This window comes from Ruditapes philippinarum, unplaced genomic scaffold (assembly GCF_026571515.1).
Source record: "Ruditapes philippinarum isolate M1 unplaced genomic scaffold, ASM2657151v2 ctg13075_1_1_1_1, whole genome shotgun sequence".
Lineage (NCBI taxonomy): Eukaryota > Metazoa > Mollusca > Bivalvia > Venerida > Veneridae > Ruditapes > Ruditapes philippinarum.
The window spans coordinates 13,797-21,581 of NW_026854999.1; the positions used below are offsets into that span (position 1 = coordinate 13,797).

At 31.0% G+C, this 7,785-nt stretch overlaps 1 long non-coding RNA gene across 1 annotated transcript; it reads left to right on the forward strand.

The window, feature by feature from the left end:
• The first annotated feature begins 425 nt into the window (after positions 1 to 425).
• LOC132741759 (uncharacterized) lies at positions 426 to 2,032 on the forward strand. The gene is made up of 3 exons (XR_009627327.1): positions 426 to 500; positions 927 to 997; positions 1,320 to 2,032. It is a non-coding gene; the product is annotated as an uncharacterized LOC132741759 (long non-coding RNA).
• The last annotated feature ends 5,753 nt before the right edge of the window (positions 2,033 to 7,785 follow it).

The following is a 7,785-nucleotide window of genomic DNA, read 5'->3' on the forward strand; positions in this document are numbered from 1 at the left end:
ATAAAACTCAACTGACCAGCAGTTTCCCACCATCTTAAACTCTTTGCATGACTAATTTACTCCACTGGTCATTCCAACAGATCAGGCTGTTCCATTGAATTTATTTTGGGGAGAGATAACATTATAAATTTCATATGCAGAATTTGTCTAGGACATTGCAATTTTTTTGTTCAGAAATTTGTAAATGATTTTTAAATTCTATATATATATCTATTTGTTACTTGAATTTTTGTTACATTCAATGAATGGAGGTTGAGATGATGAGTAAATGAACCCTGTTTTACATAATGATTGACCTGTCCATGCAGTTATACAGTTGTGAATTTTGAATTCTAAGATATCTGGGTCAGCAAAAAAGAGTGCAAATAAAAGAGGATATGTACTTGATATTTTAACAAAATTTTGGAGATATACTTTAGTTTAAGATCTCAAAGTGTTTTAGTATTGGTATGATAAATAAGTGTGAAAACATGGGACAAGGAGATGAACAACATAATCAGGTAATCATAAACCTTTAGTTACATTAATGCTGAAACAAGTTTTATATCAAGCTATCAATGGTAGCAAACTAAAATTTGTAACAAGAGGTCAATGTTGTTTTTATATTTTCAACTTCATACATTTGTTTTTTTTCTGATAATTGTTTTAAATCTTTATTACATGTTTAATGACTGTAAAATATAAATTATTCAATGGTTCTATATAATGATTGTGTGTATTGTATAAATTAATAGCATGTAGTAGATCTTTTTCATTTCCTGGAAATTAAACAAATTAAGTCAATTTGATTAAATAGGAATAAATGGTACAAATTCAGAAGTTTTGTACAGCTGAACAGGGTCATCATAATCATTTATTATTTTACATGAATGTGTTGTGTTTCCAATGGAACAATCTAAAATTACATTTTACACTCATATTTTCAGACTGGGAGTTAAGTGCTGACTGTGAGATGCAAGGTGTTTCAATAAAGATGTGCAGTATTAATCCTGAAAAGGTATATTTTTAAATCTCAATACTTTACTATTCAACATTTTTCCTTGAAAAAATACATAACCAGTAATAAATAGTGTCACAAATAAAGCAGTTAATTAATTCTTATACAGAGCAATTCTTAAACACTTGTGCACTGAAATAAGAATTACTGCGTAAGCTTTAGTATTTTTGAATATGCATAAGCACTGTTAATATTTAATACTGTTGAAACATAAAATTTGATATTATCAAAAAATATGAAATATAACTGCATATAATTATGCAATCAAACATAATTCATTACTACATTTTTGTTTAATTAATTATTAATTTTATTATTAAAGGTGAGCACAACCACAAGAAGTTCTTGGAAACACAGGCAGTGGACTTAAAACAGACATCAATTAAAGAAATAGTAATTTAAATGATCAGAAACATTTGAAACAAATTTATGATTGAAACACTCTCAGCAAAAAAATTGCAAAAAAACAAAGTGTTGGATTCTAAGAAAACCAGTACCTACCAAAACCTGCAGGTAGAAAAAAACTGTTTGTGTTATAGTGAATGTATGGTATTCTATTCTGTATTTGGACTAAAGGAATTTTATTATTATTATGTATTAAATTTTGTGAAAGAAAATTTAATGTGATACATTATTGATAATTTTATCCCAAAAAAATGTGATCATGTTAAACTCATAAAAATTCCGCCCCCATGAATTCTGTCCCAGAATTCCGCCCAGAATTTTGTTTGACAATTCCGTTCCAAAATTCCGTTCCGAAATTCCGCCCCGAGATTCCGCTTCAAAATTCCGCCCCAAGATTCCGCTTCAAAATTCCGCCCCAAGATTCTGCTTCAAAATTCCGCCCCAACTCATTTGCATATTTCGTCCCAATTCCGCCCAGAATCCGTCCCGTTTCCGCCTGGAATCCGGCCGGAATCCGTGCCAAAAGCAAATGGTTTAACACTTGTATATTTGGGGGAGAATTTAAATTTCTGGGCGGAATCTGCCATTGAATTCCGCCTCATTTCCGTGCAGAAAATTTCGTACAGGCTATCTCATAATTTCGCTATATTTAAAGGGAAAGTAGAAAAAAAGTGTAAAGAAATATCATATGTTCAGCATTTTACTGTATGTCATTGAAAGGAAGGACTTTAAGGTATGTGTGCTTCAGGTTAAGTGAGTAATATATATAAATGGGATGAAAAACACTTTGCACTTGGCACATTTAATGGAAGAAATTGTGTAAAAATTAAAGAGGCAACACATAACTTAGTCTTAGACTCCCTGACTATATATAAAAGACAACCAACTTCTACTATGAACTGGTTTCATGAAAATCTCTATTTATCTTTACAATAATGTACATGTATACGTACAAAAGTACTTAGTCTATAGCAATATGATATAATACTTCAAAAAGGAGCTTACTGTTCACTTCACTACTTAATTTCTTTGTACTCTAGTTTCGTTTTCGCAGTGACGCCGATACTATTATGAAGGTCATAGAAATGTTTTAAAATTTAACAGTAAACTATGGAATGCCGGTAGGGACATGCCACTTTGCTTATTTGCCAACTTCTGAATTGCTTATTTGCTAATTGCTGATTTGCCAATTTGCTTATTTGCTAATTGCTGATTTGCCAATTTGCTTATTTGCTAATTGCTTATTTGCTTATAAACATAAATTTGTATGCTATTGTCAGGCGATACGTCCGACTCGCGGAGTACGTTCTTGTTTGATATGAAGTAACAAGTCTTTGTTGACTTTATTTCAAGCTCATGAACCTATATCATGTTATTATGTTTATAAAGTTTTGTGAATTATACTTGGGACAATTAATGAGCAATCCATCATTACTAGAATATAGGTAGAAAGGCAGATGGATACTTTTTATTCAATTTCGAAAAAAGAAATAAATTCAGTATCAAAAAAGTAGTTGTTTTTTTAATTATCTTGAGTTTCAGTTTTAGCACTAGGGATGCTATTCTATCCACCAAGGCATTGGTTTTCTTGGTAACTTGTTTTTTTCTGTCATATCTCTGTTACATTTGCTGATTCATGCATCTTACTGCAACTTTGCATAAACTTTGCGTTACAAGCATGCATACAAAGTACACGAAGAAGCTGTGCCCTTATATACTGAATGCCAAGGTCACCAAAGTATTGTACTACAAAGCCTTTGTTTTTTTTGTCATATCTCTGTTACTATTGCTTACATCTAACTGTAACTTCACATAAGCATTAAATAGGCATCACGCATACACAATATTCAAAGAGGCTTTGTCCATTATACCCTAGGTCATGATCATGGTCATGGTCACCTGATGGCATGTAAAATGTTTAACATGAAGAAACGGAAAAGTGTGACCAAATTTTACAGAGCTAAAAACGAAGCCTATTGCTTAAATGCAAAGATAAACACCCATATTTGGCATGCACCAATTGGATCATTCGTCATACTATGTGTTCGTACCACTAAAATGAGGCCCTACATGACAAATCTGCTGAGAATAACGACATTTTATATGCCATAAAATAAGAAATAGTTTTGTTTTCAAGTTCTTTTATTTTCAATCTTTACCCAATAATTTTCACTTATATATGACTATATCAAGTGTTTATTATTCCATCAATCTCTGACTTAGGCTGCACAAACAGATCTATAGCTGCAACACATTATAAGGCATTCTCAAGCACAGACGCTGGGGGTCAGATCCTGTCCCCAACGTGATACGCCTCTGTAAAGACTATATCAAAACTATTCTATTATTTATTTAAATACGAATTTGACATCCGTTACAACGATAAAACCATTAAGTACTTTATTGAGACTTGGTGGTATATGGTATTTTTTCATACTGGTATATTAAAAATTGTTTGAAAACCAGTTTTAACGATGTCCAATTCTTGTTTAAATATTAAAATATTTTTAATAGAGTGTTTACAGGGTCACGTATCACGTTGGGGTTCGGGATCTGACCCCAAGCGTCTATAGTTCTCAAGGACATGTCAGCCATCAGTTGTAGACATATATCTGCGTAGGTATCACAGCAATTAAATTCATTGACCAACAGTATTCTTGGAAAAACACTGAATTTACAAGAATAATGTTGGTAAAAGTGAACAGATATGAACAGTTTAACAGTTTATTTGAAAATGCTGGGCCTCATAGAGGCATCAGTCACATATACAATAATATATACATATATTATGACATATAAAGAGATATCCACGAAATATGCTGATGTATTACATGGCAAATATAAATCAAAAATGAAAGTGTTACATTATGAAAATAAGCTTAGTTATCAGTTACTTAAATGCTGAAATAATTTTTTTACAGAATACTGCAAGTTTTAACAATATACTCCTATCTGTGCTATTCATTAACATAGAAAACTTGATTGAATTAACATTAGTACTATACTCTCTAGTAATATATTTTTTTCTATCAGTATTAAAGAATTGACAATTAAATAAATAATGATATTCATCACCAAGTGAGCTATTATTTCATAAATTACACACTCTTAATTCTCTTTGGTATATTACAAAATCTACCAGACTCAATAGGCATTTTATGGTTCATACATCTAAAGCGCAATAGTACCAAAGCTAAATGAGATGGTAAAATATCTAAAACTTTTCAAATCTGAATTCACTTTTGTACATTCTATAATTCAGACATTTACTCGATTGTGACATTTCACTATGCCAATTTTGAATGAACTGATCTTTCAGTCTATTTTTAACAATTTTCTTAAACAATGGAAGAGAAGTGGCAACATTATTAATCCAAAAATTTGATAAAACCCAGTGAATCTAGTAATTTACAAACACTATTCATCCATGGGAGTTTCAACACATTTCTACAATACAAAGAGTGTGACATATCATACAATATACGGCTTATTGATTCCTGTTTGCTACTTAAAATCTTATTCCAAAAGCACAAAACTCTACTTTTTATATGAATAGATAAAGGTAATATCCCTAAATCTCCATAAAGCATACAATTTGGAGTACTTTGTTTCAAATTTAATATGAGTTTATAAAATTTTAATTGAAATCTATCAATGATATTCACATTTTCAATTCCCCACACTTCGCTACCATATAACAATATAGGTGCTACCATGCTATCAAATAAATGAATTTGCATACTGATAGGCAAATCCAATTTTCTAGCCTTAACTATAATTGAAAACATAGCCTTCCTTGCCTGTTCTAATAAATGATTCTTTGTTTTAGCAAATTTACCATTATAAGAGAACTTAACACCCAGATATGAAAAATCATCAACAATTTCTAGCAAATTACCTTCAAAGCTAAAGGCTGGAATATTACATAAACCTCTTTTACTTTTACAAAAAACAACAATTTTAGTTTTACTAGGATTAACTTGTAAATGCCATAATTGACAATAATTTGACATTGCATCTAGTGCTTTTTGTAGTTCTTCAGCAGATTCAGCAAATATGACAGTGTCATCAGCATATAAAAGAATATACAATTTAAAATACATTTCAACATCAGAATCACTCAGGGTATCATTTACAATGTTTGATAGTAGATCCAGACCATTAAAATGTTGTGACAGGAAATAGTTTAAATCATTTAAAAATAAAGAAAACAATATGGGAGATAAATTTTCACCCTGACGAGCGCCTGTATGACTTGTAAAAAAATCCGACATATGACTAAAAGAATTAATTTTAACACAAGATTTAGCTTGTAAATACATGTTATAAATGATCTTTATACATTTACCATCAACATTATTGCTAATTAATTTCTGCCAAAGTGCAGTTCTATTTATGCTATCAAAAGCCTTTCTTTAATCAATAAAAGTGCAATATAACCTTTTACCTTTAGACAGATGTAAATCAATTAAGATTTTCAGAGAAAATATATGATCAGTGGTGCTACACGTTTTCTTTAAGCCAGCTTGTTATTCGCAGAGAATGTTATTACTGTCTAACAAATAATTAAGTCTAGAGTAAAGTACATTTGTGAAAAGTTTCCCAAAACAACTAAAGTAAATTCCCTATAATTATCTGGATCGTCTATATTACCCTTGTTTTTACATTTTGGTAAAATAATCCCTTTCCTCTCAACTAAAGGAAAAACATCCAGAAACTTAAAGAATTTTTAGCAGATAACAAAACACATCAAACATGCTATCGGGTACATTCTTCAGATATTCATTCAATACATGATCAAAGGAAGATGATGCTTTATTGTTTTTCAGTGAAATAATAGCTTTACGTATTTCTAATACAGTAAATGGTTTATCTAAATCAGAGTTATTTGACGAGACATTAGTTATATCAAAGTCATCAATGTCAACTTGAGTGTCAACCTCATTCAATTTACTAAAATGATCAAAAAAAGCCTCAGTTGTTACTTTGTTAATAACTTCCTTCCGATCACCTGAATATTTGTTCAATAGACTCCAATAAGATCTAGGATCTTTATTTTTTACTCAACTGGTTGTTTTTCATATACTTCCGGCACAGTGTAAACTATTTCTATTGCAAAAAAGCAAATAAGCAATTGGCAAATAAGCAAATACGTAAACCAGCGGTTAACAAATAAGCAAATTAGCAATTCAGCAATTGGCAAATAAGCAAATTCGTCATTAAGCCTATCAGCCATTGGCAAATAAGCAAATCGGCAATTAGCAAATAAGCAATTCAGCAAGTGGCAAGCAAATTGGCATGTCCCTACCGGCATTCCATAGTAAACTCCCTTTCTTAACGTCAACATAGTTTAGTATGATCTAACTTTCTTTAAAGTTATGAACTGCCTTAATGTTTACAAAAATGCTCAAATGTTAAAAGATATATAATCAGACTTTAAAAAAGGAACTTACTATTCTCTTCATTGCTTAATTTCTTTCTCTAGTTTCGCTTTTGAAGTCACGCCCGGGTACCCGTCACGCCCATATAGGTTGCACACCGCTAAATATCTTCGCACATTTATCTTCAAAATATTAAAAATTATTTTCATTACATATGCGAAAGCAAAAAATAATTTAAAAAAGTGTGTAAAGACTAGATTTTACTATAAAAATATTTAAAGGTATTAGATATATAATTGACAATGTTTCAAAAGTCATCTCATTATCAAACGTTATCATGTCCTTGACACAAATACAAAAAGTATTGACGATTTCATTTTATCTTTTGTATCATTTATATAGAACAACAATAACACATATGTATTCATCAGTTAAAGAGCAGTTTTACTTTTTTTTATTTCTCATCTTACTTTTAAGATGGTCAGAATCAACCATAGGTTTGAAATGAAAAGAAACCAAACCAAAGAAAATCATATCTGACAAAAAATAAGTTAATTTGAACCGGTATATCGATGAGATTGATAAAATTTGGCTGAGGGTGGGTTCAGAAACCCGTTCATATTTTATCTTTCAGTTGGGTATCCCAAAATCTTCATACCGAGATACCATTCTGAACATTAATTTTGTAAGTTACCTCTCAAGCCGATGCGAAGGGGGCGTGAGGGATGTTGCACTTTTTCATTATCCCTCATGTACAGACTCAATCAAGCGGAATCTGCAATTTAAGTGTAATTTTGTTTTGATTAATGCTTCCGAGAGATCACACTTTATCCAGATTTTGATACTTCACAACAGCAGGTGTCAAGTGCTGGGAAAGTCGCCCCGCACTTCACTTCAGTGTTGTTAATATTTTTTCTGGTCCTTTGGGATCATTGAATTGGTTCCAACTCTTTTTAAAGAAAAACAAGTAAAATGGTTTCCTGCGGGAAACATTTTTAATGA